The following is a 24,129-nucleotide window of genomic DNA, read 5'->3' on the forward strand; positions in this document are numbered from 1 at the left end:
TTGTTCACTACTTTGTCCCTAGGATGTATACAGCCTAGTACACAGTTAGTATTCAATAATTTGTTATTTAAATGAATTCAGAAGTTCCATGAATAAATCATGTGCTGAAAACATGTGAAGTGACCCAACCTGGTGAATGGTTGAGTTAGTTGTGCTCTGCTGATTATCCAGCCCTTTCCATGACTAAGAATCAGTAACTCCATCAGTTATTGCTTCTTGCCCTTTACTTGGCTAAAGTTTTAGCTAAGGATTCAGTGTTTTTTGTGTGTGGATTATTATAATGGTTTCTTTTTTTTCATTGTTAAAATACACATAAGATTTACCATCTTAACCGTTTTTAAGTGTACAGTTCAATGGCATCCAATATATTCACACTGTTGTGCTACCATCACTACCATCCATCCACAGAACACTTTTCATCTTGCAAGACTGAAACTCTGTACCCACTAGACAATAACTTCTCCATTTCCTCCTTTCCCAGCCCTGGTGATCATCATTCTACTTTCTGTCTCTGTGAATTTGACTACTCTATGTACTTGATAAAAGTGGAATCATACAGTATTTGTTCTTTGTGTCTGATGTATTTCACTTAGTATAATATTCTCAAGGTTCATCCATATTGTAGCATGTTTCAGAAGTTCCTTTCTTTTTAAGGCTGAATAATATATATATATATATAAATATATATATCACATTTTGTTTATCCATTCATCTGTTGATAGATACTTTAATTGCTTCCACCTTTTGGTTATCACAAGTAATGCTGTTATGAACATGACTTTACAAATATCTCATTGAGTACCTACTTTCTCTTCTTTTGGGTCTATATCCCAAAGTAGAATTACTGGATTATATGGTAATTTTATTTGTAAAATTTTGAGGAATCACCACACAGTTTTCCATAGGAGCTGCACCATTTTACATTCCTACCAATAGTGCCAAAGGGTTACAATTTCTCCACATACTTGCTAATAATTATTATTTTCTGGATTTTTGGTAGTAGCCATCATATGGGTATGCTATCATGGCCTCTGTCTCCAGGATTTTTCTCTAGTGTTTTTTATTTACCTGTAAATCTGACCATGTCAAATCTATTGATGACTCTCAATTTCTTTTTTTTAAATTCTAAGGTTCTTAACATGCTAACCTCTCAGGTCTAATTTCTATCCACCCTATAATCTAGTCATAATGACATATTTGCTCTTCTCTATACTTACTGTTTGCTTTCAAGTCCCTATGACTTTGTGTTAGTGATTTCTTCAGCATGGAGTGCTTTAATTCCATGGTTCCCAAATTTCATTTCTTCTGTTTGTGCCTTTTCCTTCATTAACTTCCCATCTTTACTATTAGTTTCCTATGATTTTTTTCTTTGCATACATATTAAACAGTTCACTGTTTAAAATATAGCCTCATTCTAAACAACAACAAAAAAATCCATGAAATAATGGGTTTAATAAGTTGATCTTATTAATTCTCCACACATCTTAATAAATACATTACCATTAAATTTTTAAAGGCCTATCTACATATCACCAAAAATTCATCTTGAACACCACCAATGATGTATATGCCACACTTTGTGGAAGACTTTGGTAACCCACCTTCCCAAGTCTATCTGCTCAGCTCCAGCTCATCCTTAGGATAAGTTTATGCATTAGTGTAAGTCATGTAGGGAGTCGTGGTGCTGGCTCTGGAGTTAGATGAGTGGGTCCAGATCCTGACCTGCCACTCACTAATTGCGTGACCTTGGCCATGTTATTTAACCTCTTTTGTAAAAAGGGGATAATAATAGTTCCTACCTGAAAACTTGTGAGGTGTTTTTAGGATAATGCATGCAGGATTCAATGTTTTCTAACTAGTCTAGCTCTCCTTTTGTGCTCCATATCATGAAAAGATGATCAACATTTGCTTCATTCAAAGTTATCCCATTATGAAATTGATGAAAACAAAGGTAAAGTGGAATCCATGCAGGGTATGCTTTCATGATTATTCTAATACAAGTTAAGTAATTACAATCATTTGACCTTAACTTTTCTGGGTCCCTAAATTACAATATTTTAGAGCCAAATGGGATGTCAAATTGACCCTGAGGGTGTTTTTTCTGCCGGTTTCAGTCAACATCTGCGGGATTAGTTAATGTAACTCAAAGTGGAATAGAGGCAGAGGGGTGTGAAGCCAGTTTTTAACAGCTGCCTCTTCCTCTGCAGTCCCAGTGGTGTCAAAGAAAACCACATAAGACCCACCATTTATTTCAGTTTCCAGTATTAGAGAACACAGTAACAGTTGTAGAAATTGGTTCCTTCTCTCAGCTGTGTTCCTTTCTAAGTCTCTTATGTCGTGGTGAGATTTTTCTCTTATATTCTCCAGTTCCTGAAGCAGCCCTATGCACTTGAAACTGGCCATTTCTTTACTCCTTTGTCCTCAAAATGCACGTTTTTCATTTACCCTTTCCATGAAAATACCTAGCGAACAGAAACCCAAGGAAGAGGAGAAAAAAAGAGGAAGGTATAGGAGGAAAAAAGGGGAAAAAAACCTAAAAGATTCTTGAAAGCCTGTACCTCTGAAACTGACATTTAACCAAAGACCTGGCTTTCTTGTTATATGCAAATGGCTCTGTCTGTATTTCTTAAGATAGTAAGTCCCTGGTATTGTACCAAGTACAGTGTGAGCATTCTATAAGGAGTGATACCATATTTTCATCTTCAAATCTAAGGATTCTCTTTGCAATGTAAGAGATACTCAATAAGAATAATGCCAATTTTTTTTTCTACCGGATCTATTTCAGTCACAATCATGGAATAAAAAAAGAGATTTACTAAGTAATTATTATTTCCATATTAATAAAAGAAAGGTGGGCATAGTTTTCTTTTGAGATCATTCTTTTTTTGTCTTAAGTTATTAAAAATATAAAGATTTTCTTTACTAGTTGCTTAACATATTTATGTATCCAAGACCTTTATCTTACAACTTTATGGACTTCTAGCATTTAACCCATGTGAACCTGACATTTAAGATGGAGCAGGTGGTATGGCAGTGATACTTGAAACTTCAGGGATGGTTACTATTTTTCAGATATCTACTTTCAAGTTCTTATGATTCCTTCAGAGATATTAGACCTTTTAACCTTAATAAAATATTTTATATTTAAAAAAATAATTAAGCTGTTTGTCAATAATGCTCATTAAGTGGAAGGTCATATCATTTGGCAGAAAACATGAATAATGGATTATACAAGCATGTTTACTGAAGAATTTAAATTATATTTCTAAAGAAGTTTACAAGTTTAGTTTGGTAAATGAATTCTTAGTGCTCTTAGCTAAAATTAATTAAATCTAGCAGAAAGAAAAAGATTTCTTAAATACAAAAAGAGTCAGATCACAGTCCTTTTTGTACTGACTGATTTCTCCACAATTTCTACCAAAAGTTGTGGTGTGTCAAAAGAAACTTTGTTTTTAAATTGTCATTGCAAAATGTAGTAACAATTTTTATTTAAACAATGAACCTCTCTTGAGCAGCAGCAGAGATTTAATTACATGTTTCCATGAGAACCATAATCCAATTTTATAAAATAAAATTAAATAAAACCAATAAGTTGGGACTTCCCTGGTGGTCCAGTGGTTAGGACTCGGCATTTTTCACTGCCATTGCCCCGGGTTCAATCCCTGGTCAGGGAAGTAACTAAGATCCCGCGAGCCATGCAGTGATGTGGCCAAGAAAAAAAAAAAAGCTAATAAGTTGACTTTTAGAGTAGCTGCAAAAGAACACATCTTCAGCAAAGAATATGTGAATGATGTGATGGGATGTGGGGTACCTTGGGGAATGCAGACTGCCAAAGATTTCTGATTATTGACTTGAATTAAAAAGATTAAAGTATAATATATATAGGGCTTCCCTGGTGGCTCAGTGGTTGAGAGTCCGCCTGCCGATGCAGGGAACACGGGTTTGTGCCCTGGTTCGGGAAGATGCCACGTGCGGCGGAGCAGCTAGGCCTGTGAGCCATGGCTGCTGAGCCTGCACGTCCGGAGCCTGTGCTCTGCAACGGGAGAGGCCACAACAGTGAGAGGCCCGTGTACCGCAAAAAAAAAAGAAAAAATATATATATATAATTTTTATGGGGAGAAAGGAGTTGCTTTAAAATATGATTTTATTCCTTGCTGGCATGTTTCTTCCTCTTTTAAATAATAAATGTACTGATCTGAATCCCTTATTTTAACACTGGCTTACTGTACAGAGAACTGCAAACTTAGGTTGGGAGGAGTTTGGTTATTACGAGACACACTCAGGGTCCAGGTCAGTTTTTAAGCCAACTCTGGATAAGATCAGGATGTGGGCTGCATGGCAGCTCAGGTTGTTCTAATAGCAGATATAGGCTGTAGCTGAAATTTGGCTGTGGCAGAGCTATAAAAACTTTCTGAGTGTGTATCTGTAAGATTGACAGAGGTTATAGATTAGTAGCTACTAACAGTGGCTGAGGAAGAAAGAAATAATCAAACCCGTGGTTAGTGACACAAGGAGTCCTGGGTTAGTGGGCCAGGGAATGGCTCAATTCAGAAGCATTTCATGGTCTTGGATGACCCAGAGTAATTGATTGCGGTCTCCAACTTAATGCAGAACATTGCTGTACTTAGCAGGTATTTCCTCACAAACATGCAAACAAACCTCAATATTCCAGGACTATAGAGTTTATTTCAAGTGGATGTCAAAACCAAGTTATACTCTCTTGGGAGGAAAGGCAGGAGAGCAGCTACAAAAGAAATGTTAAGTAACAGCTCTTCATAGAACAGAGTGCTAAAGAAACCTTGGACAGTTCACTGTTTCAGTCCTGAGAATTGGTTTGGCCCAAACTTTTTAAATATCATAGATCGTTGCAAATATTAATTGTTCAATGTGAAAAATTATTTTCACATTATGCAATGTTTATAAAAGCTAGTGGCTTTAAAATCAGCTATAAATCTAATCTTCCTACCCCTCCAGATACACAGTGGGGAGAAGAAAGTATCAGCTCCATGATATTTTCTGGTGTGATGAGTGATCTGACTGGTGATGATGAGTTATTTTAGATTATCAACTGATTGGTCTTTCCACAAGGAAGCCATAAGGGCCACCAATTATATTTCAGCTTTTTCTTCTAAATCATTTTGTAAGATTAGATTTCTCACAGCTGAAATGACAGAATTAATGAGACTGTATAATAATGTTTTGATATAATAAATGATGCCAAATGGAATTTCTGTCATCCAGTCCAGTAGATCTGAGGCTGAACATTATTCTCTAGTGAAAACTTGGAAAGTACAAATAAAGTCATAATGAAGTACCTTGCTCAGAAGTAATAAAACCTTGGCTAAAATTTACCTTCCACCCCAGAGTCAATAATATATTAACTGAGTTGGACTGTGAAGCAAAACAAAACTGAGTTCTCTCCTGGCTTGGTTACCTGTTTCAGAAGAGCAGCAGGGAGATTAATTGTATTGAATAATATCCATAGAACTACTACTGCATGGAATGTACAACAGCGGACACAAAGAGGAATAAGGCATAGTACCTTTGTCAAATGATTTACCATCTTTTGGGAAAGAAAAAACCTAAATACAAATGACTGTTAATAAGGAGGAACTTGATAGATCAAATATTTTAGAAAAAGACTGGGAGACCTAGAGGTCATTACAATGGTAGAAAGAAGGACATGAAAGAAAATACACTGTTTTCTAAAGATTTAGTGGTTGCTGTTCCTTATACATTATTTACTAAATATATAATGTTGGTGTGGAAACTCTGTAGGTTCCTTGCATCTACCCTTTCTCTTAAATCCACCCCAAAGTATAGGGATGATCATTTAATTGGTTAAGTTTCAGAGATTAATTGGGCAATATTTGCTAGTAGGCAGGGGTGTTACACGTTAATAAAATACATACATAGACCTGTCCTGCATTTTCTCCTTCGTGCCTAATACAATTAAAGTGATGAACTCATCCAGGCTATACTGTCAGAGAAATCCTCACCACATTTCATCAAATATTCCCTTTTTTCCTTCTCTTTTTGCCAAAGAGTTTTGTTCAGATCTGTAGAGGTAACTCTGCATTCCCATTACTTCTCTGCTCTGATTTTCCAGCCAGGTATGGGCTTAAAGATTTGCATAATCTGTCCAGGTGAACTTGGAATTAAGCTTGGGATCAAATTCCTTTTGTTCTGTCTATTCCAGTGTTTTGGAATGTGTGTTGGATATGGCTTTCTGTATACTGCAGTGATAAGATCCTATAGTTGGGTCTGGGGATGGTGGGTAAACAGATAGTGTATCTTTTTTAATAGCTGGTATGGTTTTCTCTGGTTGAGTGGGCATATAGGTATGGAGACTTATGTTTGGAAATAATGTACGTCATAGCAACATAGAGTTTCTGTGTTGGGAGATGGGAGATACATCTCATGTGGGTACCTCAAAATGTAAATAGAGAGCTGTGCTGAGCTAGATGCACTTTGCTAGGCTGTGCAATTTCAAGGGCTGTTTTGAAGTTTTTAAAGTAAAAAAATATTATACAATTGTATGTTATTAAGTTATTAATATTACTTAAGAACTTCAAATGGCTTAACAAAGCAATGTGGTATAGTAAGAAAATCAGGCCTTTAGTTGCAAATAAAATTTACTGATTGAGTAACTCTAACCTCAGTTCCCTAACCATCAGTTCATTCTGTGAAATGGGAGTAATCAAGTTTACTCCATAGAGCTATTGTGAAATTTAAATTCAATACAGCACATTAAGCACCTACTGTAGTCCTTGATACACTGTGGGACATCAGCAGATTGTTGTTATTGGTAGATATTTCTTGGCACTTTGTAGGTTTCTTATAAATATTAGTTCTCTTAAAACTTTTAATCATTTTGTGGATAGTTATATGCCTAGATCTGGTAACAAATATGCTATATCAGCAGTAAAAACATTTCATCTTAATTTTATTATGATACTTATTGGAAATATTAGTGAGGTTTTGATTGTATAAAGGTGATTATATGGCATTATTATGCCATACGTACTCAGGAATAATCAAATTCTGTGCTAAATTAGAGCTGACCCTCCCTGTGGTGCTGAGAAAGATATACACACAAGGAACATAACCATGGAAGCAAAGAAACACTTTATTGCTGGCTGAAATTGTGCCTGAAATTCCAACAGAGTTCTTATGACCTGGACCTTTTCCTTGCCTCCTAGTCCAGACTTGAGGGCTTACTATGCTCCTACAGGGAAAGGTAAAACATGGAAAAAAGAATGTACTAGAATGAAGAAATGACCACATTTATGGGCCACTTCATTTATTCGTTCATTTAAATACCATGACCCTGTTCACTAGTAAATATGGCTAACCTATGTCCTGGAATCAGATTAACATTCTTCTTCTTTAAGGGAGTTTATTACTCTTTGGAATTCAGTTCATTTAGTTGCCTGGAGGCTTTGTTCTCTGATGGCTCACAAAATGTTACAATTTTGTATATTGTCCAGCTTTTTCTTCTGTGGAAACAGAATTCAATGACTGAAATTTTTGGTATTTAGATAAGTAAATAAGTAGAAACATATGGAAACTTTGGGTGTTGAACTCCAAAACCCACTTTCCCTCCGTTATAGCACATTGAGTTATTAAGCTCTTTAAAGACCTGGGATAGTGTTAGTAAGTTATATTTATATAGGGTTTTTCCAGCTAAGAACACTTCAGTTTTTACACTTAGTAGCTAATTGGATCTTTGTAGTCTTGTTATTTACACATTAAGGTCCTTAGTTTATAGGTGAGAAAAATCACAATTTAATAACTTAAACCAGTAAGTAATAAGACTCAAACCTGCTTCTAAGCACACAGAGCTTTCCACAATTCCATATCAGCATGGATATTTAATATGGATATAGCCATATGGATTCTTTATATGTTGAGTTTACTCCCTAAATGCTAAAAAATGAATTAGAAGTTTAGTACCTGAAAAGGGAAACTGATTAGTGACAAATGGCACTTAATCCAAAGTTCATTAACTCTTGAGCCTCTTTCAGCCATTGATATCATTCCTTTCTTTAGGTGAAAGTCAAACGGATGATGAGCTTTGAAACTGTGCTCTTATTTTAGAAAAAAAAGGATAGAAGATTTTGCTGTTCTTGTAATGAGCTAAAACTGCTTCAGAAATAATGTCAACATATCTTTCCCAGTATTTTTCTATCAGTGGGAGACCATTATTACAGTACAAATTAGTATTTTATTAATATTATCATTTACACATGCCATTTTTAATAACCCATGTACAGTTATACTAGAAAACAAAAAAAAAGGCATACAAAATTCAGCCTAAAGACAAGGCAGACATTACTTGTGAAAATATAGATATTTCAGACACTAAGATTTATAGGATTTAAAGTTGTGGCAAGTGGATGGTTCCCTCATATCAAACATATGGAATGGCACAAATGTGAATGAATAGGATGTTCTTCCTAGTATATCTTTTAAGTGAAATACATTCTGTTTCTAAAAATTGGTCCAAAGTCACATGAAAAGAAATGGTAAAGTACTGAATTTATAACATGGGAAAATTCTACCCCAAATACCTTTATATTTTAATAGGTTTCAGGTCCAGATCCTAGAAATAATTAAGAACTAGAAACATGTAGTAAGATTTGAAGAAAATCACAAACCCCACAAACCCTATTTGTCTCAAAATATATTCTAGAGTGCCTAAATTCTTGCCATTGAAATAGGTTTATAGGTTTAGTGTATTTCTTCTAGATGGAACCTGGAAGTTTCACCTTTTATCTGGTGGAGGAAAAGAAAAAGTCAGGTTAGCTAGTACTCAGCTTGCAGAAAGGATTGCAATGAGAGAATGGATTGTGGTCAGATGAGTTTGTGTAGGAGACACATCAGAAAGGGTGTAGAGCTCATGACATTCCTCAGAGAGAGTAATGACAATAAACATGAAGACACTGGGCATATGAGAGAAGAGAATGGTAGTGGAGTAAAGATTTCAACTCTGATAGTTTCACTCAGAGCCTTGATAGAGAATGTACTTGCTCATATGGACAGTGTCTAGTCCTTGTCAACACCAAATCAGAGAGTGCACACTACCAAATGTCCACCATGTATGAGGCACTGCTTTGGGAACAATGGGATATAAAAATAAGAACACTTTCTCCTTTATGGAGTCTCTGATCTATTTGGAGATACAGACATGGAGATACAGAAAAGCAGAGAGGCAATAGAAAAGATAAATATCCACAAAAAGAACTGAGCATGCCCATTGAGTTTTATAGCAAAGTGCGATTTACAATTCCTAGAAAGAGATAATTGGGACCAAATTCCAATGAGGAAGTAGGATTTGAAATGGTTCCTGAAGACTGAGAAAGGTTTGGATGAGTGGAATGCAGGGGCCATCTTTCAAAGGGAGTTAATCAGAAGAAGCACAATACAAGAGAAGGAGATAAATTTGTCTGGAGCAGATGATTCTCAGTGGGGAAAGATGGAAGATTAGTGAGGAGTTTGGGGACACGAATGCATTGTGGGGTCTACTGCTTACGCCCCTCTTACTCTATTCCTTAAATGTTAATGCTGCCTTGGTCTCCAACCAGAAACCCACTTTCACTTTGCATAATCTCCCTAGGGACTCACATCCTGTCCTAAGACTTCAGTTATGAAGAATATGTGTTGAAAATTTTCAAGCTTATATCTCTAGCCATTGTGTTTCTATGTTGCTGGACTCCAAGCTAGTATATCCAATTGCTTATCAGACTTCTCTACTTAAATATCTCCAACTTTTAGAGAGACTAATGGATTCCAACCTGATTTTCCTAATCTCACTCAACCCTCTCTCCAAACTCCTTCTCCTCCTATAATCTTATCTTCTCTACTTTTTACTTGAATGACTTTGCACAGGTTGCTTAAGCTTTTTGTAGCTTGCTAGCTACATGTGAAAAAATAGGGATAAAGTTATTGTTATTTTCAGGAGTTTCTGGGAGGACAAAAGCAGCCAAAATATGTAAAACTGTAAGAACAGTGTCTAGCACATAATAAAGCCCCTACAAACATATACATATATTCAGTTATCTAAGCCAGTATGTTTCACTACTCTTCTCCCAGTATTTAATTGGTCACAAAGTGCCATCAAATATATGCTTCTCCATTTCCTTCTCTCAATCCCCTCTGGCATGGCCTTAGTCCAGATGTGCATTACTTCTCAACCGTATTGTTGAGATAATTGTACTAAACTGATAAATGCTCCTCCTATCTCCAATTTCAATTCTCTCCCCTCTACTTTCCAAAATGCCACTATTGTCACCTTTTGAAACTGCACTGAACAAAGATGCTTCAAGAAAAGTGAATTGAATTCATAATGAGACCCCAATTCCTTTGAATCACACCAGGCTCTACATGATCTGGCCCCTGATTGCCTCTTTGGCTGTCTATTCCACCGTTTTCTGAACAACTCCAGATGCTTCAGACATATCATATATTCCTTGTTCTTTACATTTTTACAGATGAAATTTTTTTTCCGCTTTTAAAGTCCATTCTTTAATCCCTTTTCTTCTCTTATCCAGTCTTCCCTTCTTTTTCATGACCAGGTGATATACTTTGTCTTCCTAAATATGGTTCTTCCCAACCCAGTCTGGGTTGGGTGATGTATCAAGAAAACAAACAGACAGCATATGCAAAGTAGGTAATTTGAGGAGGGTTTAATATAGGGATTATTTACAAAAGTGTAGATATGATTAAGGGAAACCCACAAAAGATAGTGCAGGATCCCAGGACTAGCAACAGCTGGGGGTCATTATAACTGCTAGGCCTGACAGGGCAAGAGGAGGTAGTGGTTTACCCCAGAACGGACCACCTAACAGGAGATGTAGTCTGTTGTACAACCTGCAGCTACCTCTCAAGGAGGAATTGGGAGATAAACACCTGTCCTTAGTATTCTTGTGCCCTCTGTCCTGCTTTCAATGTCTCTTATTACCTGAACCCAACTTGAAGCCAGAAGGTAAGGCTGTTGAAAGAGCCATAAGGTCTGCCTCCTGGCAGCATCACAGAGGAAGGGTGGAAAGGAGATCTGCAAGGACGATTGAAAACCATTAAACAGAGGTGCTCCCTTCTGCAGCACCTAGTCTCCAGAACATACCTTTATTATAAAACTTAACACATTGTATTGAATACATATCCACTTTTGTCATAAATTGAGAAGTTTTTGGTCATACAGACTACCTTTATATTTTCTTAGCATTTAGCCAGGGACCCAGGTACTTTAACATGTGCTTGGATGAATGAATGAATGAGTGAATGTCAATGTCACGGTAAGGTCTGTGCCCTATAAAACGGGAATCATAACTGTTTGAAGCTGTTTATCTACTTCACTTTGTAGAACTCTAGATTTGGGCTGTAATTCAGGCTTTTCTGTTAAGACATGATGCCTATTTTTCTTTTGTGTGGTATGTAAATGAATGCAAGTGTGCACGTGTGCTGTTTACCTCATAATTTTTGAAAATGATGGTGGGTCAGACAAATACCAGACAATTCACAAGCTTGAGCCAAATTTGAGAAAACAATTTCTGTAAGAAAATGATCTCCATTTAGTCATTTATTCACTTGATTTAACCCCATGCTGCTATTAGTTATGCAGGGAAATAGCGTTTTAATGACTCTTCAGAAAAGGTTCACCACAGGAAGAAATACTGTATGACTGGAATAGGCTAAGAGGATATTTATCTCTCTGTGCATTTTGTGGATCTTAATACTATCACACCTATGTGCTCCAAGAAAGATATTATAGTAGAACAGCTGCTAACAAAAGTATTTATAATTCAAATGGAAATTAGGACTTCAGAAAGAGCAAAGTCCTTTTGATCTGCTAAATATAAAATAGAAATTACATGATCTACTCCTTATGTTAATCACCATGACTATGATTGTAATTAAAGATAATTTAGAAAATAGTATAAGGAGTTAATGTAATTCTGTCTCTTGGCCTTTTTAAATGAAGCACTCTCATTGAAAAAGTAGTGTTAGCTTGTTGTGATAATTATGATCACCCCAACTTCTTTTGTAACAAGAAAATCGTTTTTGAGAGTTTGAAGAAGGGGCTTCCCTGGTGGCGCAGTGGTTAAGAATCCGCCTGCCAATGAGGGGACACGGGTTCGAGCCCTGGACCGGGAAAATACCACTATGCCACGGAGCGACGAAGCCCGTGTGCCGCAACTACTGAGCCTGCGCTGTAGAGCCTGTGCTCTAGAGCCCACGCGCCTAGAGCAGAAGTCCGCACACCGCAATGAAGAGTAGCCCCCGCTCGCCCCAACTAGAGAAAGCCCTTGCACAGCAACGAAGACCCGACGCAGCCAAAAATAAATAAACAACAAAAAAAAAGGGTTTGAAGGAGACATAATCTTCCCCTCCCCCCCTTTTTTTAACAGATGAGGAAACTGATCTTCAAAGAGGTTATAACTTATGGAAATCACTTTGTATTTAGATGCAGAGATAGAACCCTTGTTTGTGGATTTCCAAACCTAAATTTCTTATACCACATCATGCTGTCTCCCTAATGCTAGGCACTAATGGAATAAGACATCATCTAAAATTAGGCAGTCAACCCCCCATGGCATTTGATGTGGGGGGGCTGCGATTCCTGGAGAGTCAAGGACCTTATTACAGAGCACAGGGATTCATTTAACATGAGCTTTCATACAGAATATGGAAGCCCAGATCCATTTATAAACTACAGAACTAGAAAATCTCTCTGCTAAGGAGGTTTTGTGGGTGAATGGTTGTAAGGTGCCATCACTAATTATTTTCTTTCATTAATGGCTTATCAAAGGAAAGCCGAAGTGGTGTCTGTGTTGTTCTGGGGAAAATAGTTTTGCTTATTTTCTATTTTCATAAACAAGGAGAGCCATTTTTTTTTTCTAAAGTATTTTTTATAATAGTAACTTTTAATGGGAATTCCACTTCTTCTCTTTTGCTGATCACACCAAATCTTACCTCTCTATGTTTACATGGCTCAGATTTACTGTTAATTTTTTTGCCCTGTTCCTAGCTTCCTCCGTTATCATTTGTATTAGCTTGAAAGCTGAATAAAAGGAAAAATGAACTAAGAAACAACTGTTCACTTGATTAAATGGAACCCATTTATTCTCATATCATGGATGAGAACTTATCACCTAAAATCTCATCACCATTTGTTTCCATCTCCTCTATGTTTCTGGCTGCGAGTGAGAATCTTTAAGGCTTGGAGCTATTTTTTGATGTTAATCCTTAAAAAACCAGTACTAATCTTTGTCATTTATGACAGGTCCTGACATTAGGACTGCTGAGTGCCAATTTGGAGAAAACAGATATAGTGTTATCTGAGCCATTTCCCCCATCTGGCAAGCATCAGGGATCTCTGCTGAAATAAGAAAGGGGTTCACTTCCAGCATAGGAAGTGTTACCTCTAACCCTAAATTTTACCGTAAGTTTCAGAGTAAGATTATCTGACTCCATCCTGAACCTCACTTGGCCCTTCCTCCCCAAACTTGCTCTTCCAGCAGTTTCCCCCACTTCAGTAGCATTGAAAATATGGCCCCAGTTTGGGTGATGGGAGTGACTAAAGATGAAATACAGAGACCTGAACTAAACACCTAGAAGCTCATCTCAAGGTCTCTCAAGAGTACAGTTAGTTATGCAAGATGGGAAAAGAATTTACAAGTCAGCCAGGCCATCCATCTACCTTGAGGTGGTGGCTACACCTAAAATCTCATTGATGTGAGAACTAATCTGCTTAAGGCATTTAGAAAACATATTCTAGAGTAGATATCATGACTTGCTTGTAAACAGACGCATCGAAGGTTGAACATGAATTTGAGATATGTATATATTAAAAGAAAGACAAAACAGTTGAAGCCTATTCCAAGAGTGGGGTAGTGTTAAGTGTCTATTAGAGGGAAGCTTTTGCTCTGTGTGAAGGGAACCTTCAACTGCCTTCAAAACTTTCTTCTCTCTAAGGTATTCTGTGGAATAACTGGGAACAGAGAGGGGCTCAGCTTCAGTAACATTTGAATCAGTGTTTGGAGAGTTTTCAGAGTTAGCCTTAGATGCCTGTAATGGGTGAAAGTAAGCCACTTGTCATAAATCACACCAGTTTATTAGTAGTAGGTGGGATAAATCCTGCAGTAAGTGAAGAGAGACTTAATGAGAGAGTGCTTTATTCCTAAAGCATTTGAGAGAGAGACAGAGCTGTAAATAAAAGGCTTGGTGAGAAATAGAGGAGGGAGGGCACTGGGGAGGTGCCCTGCTCTGAAACAGCAAGTATCTGCCACTAAACACCTTGCTTTGGGGACCTAGATCGCTGGACATTGCAAAAATAGTAGGTTGTGTGTCCGAAGAGATTATAAAAAAATGACTGCCTGAGAAAGGCCAACTATTATGTTTTTAAAAGTATTTATCCTGGGCTCCTAACATCAGCAGGCTGAGCTTGTTCCTCTGAAAATATTGGGAGACTGGCGAGAGACTAAGCAGAAAACCAGGATATAAAGTGAGAGTTCTGTTACCCTTAATAGGGTAAGGGTAACAGAGTCGACCCATATCAACTCTTCTTAGGAGCTAGTGTTATTTCCCAGCTCTCTCATATCTTCAGAATTTTCCTCTTCACGGGCATTAACCAGCTTGTCCATGTCTAAAAATGTCCACATACTGAGAATTATTACAGCTTTCCTGGATCTTGAGTCCCTTTGTTGCTCAATATTGTCCCTATTCTTTGTCCCCAAATTTGAAAGAAAACTCAATACTCACTTCTTCAGTCTTCCTCAACTTGCCGGGGATTCTTATTCCCATCCATCACTCTCCAGAAGCTAGCTTCTCAAAGGTTACTGACAACCTCCTACCTGCCCTATCTAATGGCTTCTTTTCAGCTGTTATCCTCTAGGACTTCTGTGGCATTTACCATGAGAAAGCATCCTTTGGCTTCTGAATCACTACATTTTCCCATTTTCCTCTTGATTTTTTTTTTTTTTTTTACTATTTTTTTTTTTTAATCAGTCTCCTTTTAGATTTCCTTTCCTTTCACGAGCTTGTAAATATTGTTGTTTTTTTTTTACAAGAACAGGATAAGTTCTTGGTTTTTTACTTTTCTCATCCTCTTATTTATTGCCATGGCCTCAACTATGCTGATTTCCACAAACCTATATCTCCAGCCCAGACCTTGTCTGAGCTGCCAATTATTGCCTTCATCTAGTTGGCCCTAATGCCTCTCAAAGGTCACATAACTAACTACTATTCTCTGGTAAACTTTCTCCCCTCTTCTGCACTTTCACCCTCTTAATAGAATTACTTTGAAGTCATCCTCCTGGAAACTTTGCCATCTTTGACTCTTATTTCTCACAGCCCCAGGAGCCAATCAATAAGTCTAGCTTATAGTATGTCAAAACTAACTTTGAGATTTCTTTCTTCTTCCTCCATTTACTCTGCCATTCCCCTCATTTGACTTTCCTCATTTCTCAGCTAGTTTTAGTTAGATAGCCTCCTAATATTACCTTGTCTTCAGCCATCTCAGTACCTCTCCACACTTCTCCCAAATTTTCTCTTTCTCTTATCATGTCTATTTTCTTCTTAAAACAACAAATGACTCCTCATTGCCAAGAACATTAAATTAATTAGCATGGTTTTAAGGCCCTTCCTCATTTTTTGCCATCTGTTTCATGGCAATCCAAGTGTGTTAAGAAGGGTTTGGATGCGCTCCTTGGACCATAAATGGAAGGAATGTTGATTGCGCCTGATTCTGTTTCTCAGATTGTTTTATGCAAACCCCAGGCCACAGTAGAACAAAACAGCTCCTTTGAATGGCATTCCAGAGAGGAGCTGTGTGCATGCATGAGTGAATGTGTATAGTCCAGTGCTAAGGAGATGCCATCCTGAAAAGTTAAGTCCCCATTAAGAGGTAAGTATGAAGTATAGAAAATAAATTTGAAAAGAGGGAATAACGTAGGGGCGTAAGTAGGGTAGTTTGTTTATTATTAAAAAAGTCTTTTTTTGACAAGAAAAGCAAAGGCAGCAAAAGCAAAAATCAACAAATGGGACTATATCAAACCAAAAATTTTTGCACAGTAAGGGAAACCATCAACATAATTAAAAAGCAGCCTACAGAATGAGAGAAAATATTTTCAAATCATGTATCTGATAAGGCATTAATAAAAAAATATATGAAGACAACTCAATAGCAGAAAACAAACAAACAAACAATAGCCTGATGGGCAGTTCACTGATGTTCCACAGAAAATGTAGCCTTACTTGAATAAAACTTAATTCCCTCGCTTTCTCACTCCCTCCACCTATCTTCGCTCCTCCTATATTTTCAAGCTTGATGGATGGCATCGCGACTTAGCCTTCTAAGCCAGAAATGTGGGGATTATCCCAGATTTTTCCATTCCCCTGTATTCTGCATCCAACCGGTTGGCAAGTCTTATTCAGTTTCCTTAGTATTTCTAAACTGATCACATTTTCCTACTCTATTCCCACTACCTTTGTTCAGACCCACATCATTTCTTGTCTTGAAAACTGTAGCAGCCTCAGTCATCAGTCATCCTGGTATCTATTTCCTTGCCTACATATTATGTAGTGGTCCCTCCTTCCCTCCTTTCCTCCCTTGTATACAAAACATATAAGGAATGAAATCATAATTCTCCTTCTGCAAACCTTTCAGTGGTTGAATCAGCTCTGTACTCATTGCTTTGATTTTGCTCTGTGAGGCTGTTTGGACTGTGCTTCAAGGGAAGGTTAGGGCATCCCAACTCTGAATGGAGTCTGGAAGAGAGTAAGGGTTCCAAGAGCTTGTTCTGCCATTTTCCTAAAGCGACAAAACCCATCAGCCCACCCATGGAGAGATTAGACTGCATGTTAGTTTTAAAAACGCTCCCCAAGCTGTGTACTTCCTCTCTCGATCTGCATTTTACTGCTCTGCTTGTACTCCTTAGAGAAGCTAGTTCTAGTAGGACTGATAGCCAACCTGTTTGTGAGCAGGTGAAGCATCAGGAAAACTTTCAGAAGAACTCTTGCCACTGTCAGTTTTATTATTTTCTTGTTTTCCTTCTTAAATTTTCTTGTTGTTAGGTAGGAGGAAGTAAGCTTAATAGTTTTCAACATTCGCAAAATGACTGACTTGCTTGATTGATAAAAATGGCTACTCTGCTAATTTGTGAGATTCTCCGTCCAAGCTGTATAGATCCTGAGTCTGATTAGCCAACTTTGATTAAATTAGGTGGAATTGAGTTTCCCCACAGAATCCAGTGAACTTTGCTTCCCACACAGTTTTCCACGACTTTAGCAGGTCTCATAGAGCCCCTGAGTCATTCTCTACGGGGAGTGATATTTCTAAAATTCCAATGAAATATTACCACTTTCTTTCTTAAAATCCTTCAAAGGTAACTGATTACCTTTAGTGTAAAATTTATGTTGAATGATTTGCTTTTTAGGTAATGTGCCATGATCTCCCCTGCTTATTTTCTACCTTCCATTCCTTCCACCTAAGTTCTGCTCTCTCTCCACCACCCTGCATTTCTTCATCTCTTTCTGCACTATTTAAAAACCTACAGTTACCAGGGGATAAGAAGGGCAGGGATATGGGCTTCCCTGGTGGCGCAGTGGTTGAGAGTCCACCTGCCGATGCAGGGGACACGGGTTCGTGCCCCGGTCCGGGAGGATCCCACATGCCGTGGAGTGGCTGGGCGTGTGAGCCATGGCCGCTGAGCCTGCGCGTCCCGAGCCTGTGCTCTGCAACGGGAGAGGCCACAGCAGTGAGAGGCCCGCGTACCGCAAAAAAAAAAAAAAAGAGGGGCAGGGATAAATTGGGAGATTGGGATTGATATATACACACTACTAAAGTAGATAATAAGGACCTACTGTATAGCACAGGGAACTCTGCTCAGTACTCTGTAATGACCGATATAGGAATAGGATCTAAAAAAGAGTGGATATATGTATATGTATAACTGATTCACTTTGCTGTACACCTGAAACCAACACAACATTGTAAATCAACTATACTCCAATAAAAATTTTAAAAAAGTCGGCGCTAATGCTATCTGGTCAGGGAAGACTTTTCTCATTATTGTTACTTCCTGCCCCCTTCCTGCCCAATCTGGGTTAGGTAACATCTCCCCTTCTCACAGGCCACTCTCATAAAAAGAACCCAGTGCTTACCTTTGCCCTAGCATTGATGTGCTCTCTGATCTCAGGATCCACCAGACTGGAGAAGTCCCAAGGTCAAAAGTTCTGACTTATTTGACTTTGCTCACCTAGGTCTAATACAGTGCCTGGGGCTTAGCAGGTATTTAATGTATCTTTGTTGACTAAAATTAATAACAAAGTACAGCTCAATGGGAATGTTGTTTTTAATGAAATCGCTAACTTTCTCAACCATTCTTCCGCGAATAGCCCAGAACTTTTTAGTTTGTGACACACCCTGTGGAGAAGTCCTTGCGAGTTTAAGTTGGCCTAAATATTTCATGTATTATACTTTTGAGGAGAGAAATTGTGCATTTAAGCCATAGTGTCTAAAAGGCACCTATGAAGAAAGGATCCTTAACCTGACTGTAAGTTCTCAATAAATGTTTTCAGAGACTCTGATCTGGATTAGCTTCTTAGAGAAGAGAGGAACAATTTATAGGGAACTTGGAGCTGAAGCTCCTTGGTTCACTAGGGTAGGGCTGGATCAAGACCAAACTTTTGCCCATCATTTTGTATAAGCAGACATTTTTGTATGTTACCAGAATAGACACTAAACAAGATTTGATTCATTAAATTGTCCTCTTTGAAATGATGGAATTGACTCTAAAACATTTCTGTTCGGGTCCATGTGGAGTATCAACACAGGAATATGAAGGGCAGAGAGCAGTACCCTCCGTCTCTCAAAATGCTGTCTTATTCTCATTTTGTCAACCTTGACTATTAAATGAAAGCTCGTCCTTTTAGTTGCAGTAAACTATCTTTCCATCTTTCATGTTGACCCCGAATGCCAGATTTATTTTCCTATTTTGAGAATGTCTTAAAATGGCAGTGGGCCCAAAGTTCTCTTGGTGAGTACAGAGTAGTGATGAGCTGAATCTGCCACTAGGTGTCATTGCATTTTCAAACAAATGGCTTTAAAGATCTTTTCAGTAAAAGGTAGCTTCAAATCTCAGATTTTTGTTCTTTTACGTGGTATCTGTGGAGTAAGTAATAAAGCTATCATTCATTTTAACACATTTGCCCTGTTTAGATTTTGGAATTTATTTTGCCTTTTCCCAGCCTGTTGCATTGTGAACTGGTGCTTACAGTGTGTGAATGGTACTTTTCATAATGCAATACTGATCTTGTCTTCACTTAAGAAGATGTGAAAACTATTCAGAAGCACAAAACAATATATATTTAATAGCCTTTCCATTACAGAAAGCTAATAAAAATTCCAACATGAATAGATTTTGCTTGGGAAATTGCATTTCCATTTCTCTTGGGGAAAATGGGTACTTTATTTTTTATGTTCCTTCGTAAATGACTACTAAATTGCATAACTTCTGTGCATTCTAGAGTTGTACAGCAGTTTTATCAATTTTTTTGTAAAAGTGCTACCAAATTATTGTTATCGATTATACTTTCCAGTATGAACTCTTGATATTGTGCTAGTCATACTTCACCAAAGAGCTGTACGTGCATCTGTGTAAAAAAACAAACAGCAACAACAAAAAAACAAAAACAAAGTAAGATTGACTATAAGACAAGGTAATTAGTGAAGCATAGCAGTCTCACACTTGCATATTTTATAATCTCTGATCACAGCAGGAAAAGTAGTTATTCCAGTTGGATATCTAAATAATAGGCTTTCAAAATCTCAAGCCAAATTTGGTGCTATTATGAATTGATGTATGTTCTTTGTTTATGTTTTCTGAAAAGATTATTAATAATTGGAACTTATTCTGAAGGACTGATGCCTAGAACTAGAAATCTCATTTTCTATCCAGTGCATATATTCCATCTTTCTGCCCATTTCTCTAGTAGAAACTAGAAAATTTCAGATTTAAATATGGAAAAGATCTTCCTTCCTACCATTGACCTATCAGATCTGTCCCATTTATACGCCATTGTCAGAGTAGAGGATTTTTTTTATTTTATTTTTTCTGGAACAGCCAATTCATCCTGCTGGTGAAACCTCTATAATACATGGACCAAAGCAAGATGAGGATTATTATGTGTGGATATGGCTCAATAATTCTTCACAACCACTAGTGAAGTTGATTAAACTTCCACTGGGTAAACCCTGCCTAAGCCTATCCTGGGAACGCGTTGCCCTCTGAGGCTGCTTCTGTGATGCTGAAATGAGTAGTACTTCCTCCCTACTGTTGCCAGGTCAGGAGAGGCACTGGAGTTGTTCGCTGCTGAGGGAAACATATTTAAGGATGATAAGATAAGATAATAAGAGATGAACGGTTGATGGATAAAGGTTTACAAATGAGCAAAGATGATTAAGATTATACTGACATGGTGATACCATGTCACTGTCATCTTACCATCACTGGTGCTAAGAACAGAGAGGGGGCTGGATTAACATTTACTGAGTTGAATTATAAAAAGGAATTTTAAAAGCACATGGAAGTTTCTTTACTACTGTATGAGGTCTGTGTTCCTGTAGATACAAAATTATGCTGTCTTTTGAATAAAAAATATACAACGATATACATACCCTGATGTATAGTCAGGGTGATATGCTTGGGTGTGTGTCTCCCAGGGTAGTTGAATTTTGGTGATAAGTTTGTTGGTCATACTCTCGTCTTGTCTATCTTGGTCACTTGCATTTATCGCAAAACTGTGATTGGGGGATACATCTACTTTGTGTGACAGAGAAAGGACCTCAGAAAGAGAAAAGGACCTTGCACTTGCAAGGAAGTTCACTCTGATTAAAGAGGCAAGTACTGGCCTAGAAACAGATTAAAGTTGAGTTACCTACCACATAGAAATGAAAACCATAGCTTTTGCTTCTTTAACACATTTCTCTAACCACCATGGCTGTTGGTCACCTCTTGGGTATATAAAGGCTAGAGTTCTGTGAGGTCATTACAAGCATATGACACCTATTGTAGTTACATGTAGTTGCCCTGAACATTTATTGTCATTATGGGGAATCTACTGTCTACTTCTTTATCTCTGCTCTAGATTGGAGACTTCAAAAAATTGATTGTTGTCTCATTCACACATGACTGTATCTTAGATCTGACTCTGGAAAATCAAATACAAAGGGTTCAAATGTATTTAAAAATATTAAGTTATAAAGGGAGACACTTCTGTCTAGTAAATCCAAGGACAGCATCACAGGTACTTTTCCAGATATCCATATATGAGATGTTCTGAAGGTAGGTTTCATTTAGACCAGTAGGCAGCCCTTGGGGAGTGGTCCATCATACCCATTCACTTCTAACCAGAACAGCTCTGATACATTTGTTTTTTTTACATACAAAAGCAAAGAGTGTAACTGGGCTCAGGGGCAGACTTATTCATAGAAACCTGGCTTCTTCCATTACAACTCGGGAGATCTTCACAATTTACTTAACCTCCCTATTACAAACTTTCTTCATCTGGTGCCAACTGGGGGTAATATTACCAATATCTGGGTGCTGCTGTGAGGTTTAAATAAATTAACACATATATTTAAATCAGCACCTGCCACATGGTAATATTCAGTATTAGTTATTGCTGGTTTTACTGTTCTTATATTGGATTTCTGCCTACTAATCCCTTTGAAAAATGGGACAATTTTCTTCCACCAAGAAATTTTGAAACCTACTAATCTAGACTCCTACTATATGAAAATTCTCTTTTTTCCACTCGAAGCATTTTGCCTAGTATATTGAAATGGGCTCCACAGATCAGAGCAATGAAACGCTCAGGTCAGTGCTGGGTAAACCCTGATGAATTGTTCTTTGATGAGTTGTCATTTTCTATTCTTAAAAGGGGCATTAAGAATTTATAACAATGTTCTAGTTGCATTACCATTTGGACAGTATGTTTATGCTAATTTCTACTGCCAATCCTAATTACCAGTGGTTAAATTCATTAAAAAATATTTTTTTTCCAGACCCTTTTCTGATTCACCTTGCTTCTTAGAATATCTCAATTTCCTTTTGGTTCACTTGCCACAAGTATCAAATGATTTATTCACCAAGCAGTGTAAGTCAGAGGTGCTTTTCCTTATTTACCAGTCAGTCACTGAGTGCTTCTGGATGCCTCAGGGGTATCCCAACATTTTCCCATAAAACCTTAGAGGTCATCTAGTCCAACAGGTCACCTATTATAGAGTTATTTTTGTATGCTCAGTGACAGGTGGTTCTCTGTCTGTTGCATGGAGGCTAGATTCTTGCCTGGGAATAGCTTATACTGTAGTTGCTGACACATAACATAGAACTAAGAGTAAAGTTGCAAAGTTTTCACATTTTTCAATCTGGTAAGTCAAGCACACGAATATTACTTACTTTTCCAAGTCACAAACTAAGTAATAGTAGGGTTGAAAACAGAATTCAGATGCCCAGCTCCTAAAATAAAACTTTATCAAGAACACTCAGAGCCATTTCTTCTTGTGAAAAGTACTGTGAATAGTGATTCAATATTTAGTTACGTAATAAAACTAAACTTGGTTTAATGAAAAGATTGCTTGTTTTTGTGGTCAGAAGTCATGGATAAGAGACCAGGTTTTGTCATTGAACAGTTGTGTGAACACAGAAACTTCAATCAGCTTCAATTTTCTTCATGTATAAACTCAGGATTATAATCTTGCCCTGTCCAATTTATAAGCTAGCTAATCAAATGAAATTATTCTTGGGTAACTCTTACTTTGCTCAGACTCTTTTGTAGGAGGCAAGATGTCTAAATTTAGGAATATCTTCTTCCTTAGCTTATCTTCTCCCAACCATGTGGGACTACTTACGTCCTGGAGAAGAATAACATTCTTCACCTCACACATCTTGCAAGACCTCAATATAGGCTGTTGAAAGAGAGAAAATAACCTTATGTGGCAGGTATGAATCTCCATCCACAGATTCAGTCTTTTAATAGATGCCTCTGGTAGAAAGTGCTAATATTTCCAAATATTTCTCCAATATTTATTCTCCTTTTCTCTCAGAGATGGAACCCTGCACATTTTAGTTCATGGATTCTCAGAGTAAAGATCATATTTCCTTGACTACAGAATGTGTCCCTGTGACTACATTCTGGCGAATGGAACATAAACACAAGTGGTGTGCGAAACTTCTGGGAAGGAGTGTCCTGTCCTCTCAATTTCCCCTTTCTCGCTGTCTGTCGTATGGATGTCTATACATTTTAACTTAATCATCCCAACAACACTCGAAACATATAACTATTAGTATCCTCACTCTGCTGGTGAGGAATCTGAGGCACAGAGGGGTCAGGAACCTTATTCAAAGTCATATAATCCTGAGAGCCAGGTTTCCCACTCAAAAAGTGTGGCTCTTGAGGAGATTACGTGTGTAACTGCTGCCTCTCCTCTGAGGGAAACGGAATTAATACTGTTTCAGCTCTTTTCCTGCTGGGCTGGAGGTAAATGTGACTGTAGCCATCTTTGAGTGTCCCCTCCCCAAACTTCATATACACTACCAAAGTTTCAGATAGGACTTGGTGGTCACTCATCATCTTTCTACCATGGATATAACTGAAACGGCCATTATTAAGAGAGTAAATCTTTAAAAATGTTAGCTAGAACACAGGTGGCTCTGCATATTTTCAGCCCAAAAAAGGAGAGAAGCCTCGAATACAGTTGTCAGACCCCAAAGAATTAACATTTAAGGAGTGATGAAACTGTACCTATCTGGCTCCCAGTTGCCCTGACATTGAGCCTTTATCTTATGATAATTTTATAATGAAAAATAAGCCCCCCTCCTTTTTTTTCTCCATTCAAGAAAATAGCAAGAGCTCCTTCTCTTTTGTCTAGAGAAGTTTGTGGGAGGACTTTATGGGTTCTGTTTTCAAAGCTGAAGTCCATTGGGATTTGAGGTGAGAGAAACTTCTTCCAAGTTAAAGGAGATTGTTAGACTGTTGAAGAGTAGAGTTGGATCAGTGAACAAAACTAGAGGTTGGATCCAAAACTAGAGGTTGATCACTGTTGAGTCAGTGAACGAAGCTAGA

The 24,129-nt window shown here is 37.7% G+C and overlaps 1 long non-coding RNA gene across 1 annotated transcript in view; it reads left to right on the forward strand.

The window, feature by feature from the left end:
• The window catches only part of LOC109549305 (uncharacterized), a 369,236-nt gene that overhangs the window by 138,279 nt on the left and 206,828 nt on the right, over positions 1–24,129 (forward strand). Inside the window, exon 6 of the long non-coding RNA XR_012333737.1 lies at positions 22,883–23,006. This is a non-coding gene — a long non-coding RNA (uncharacterized lncRNA). The remainder of the gene's footprint in view (positions 1–22,882; positions 23,007–24,129) is intronic.

The sequence above is a fragment of the Tursiops truncatus genome, chromosome 9, assembly GCF_011762595.2.
Source record: "Tursiops truncatus isolate mTurTru1 chromosome 9, mTurTru1.mat.Y, whole genome shotgun sequence".
Taxonomy (NCBI): Eukaryota; Metazoa; Chordata; class Mammalia; order Artiodactyla; family Delphinidae; genus Tursiops; species Tursiops truncatus.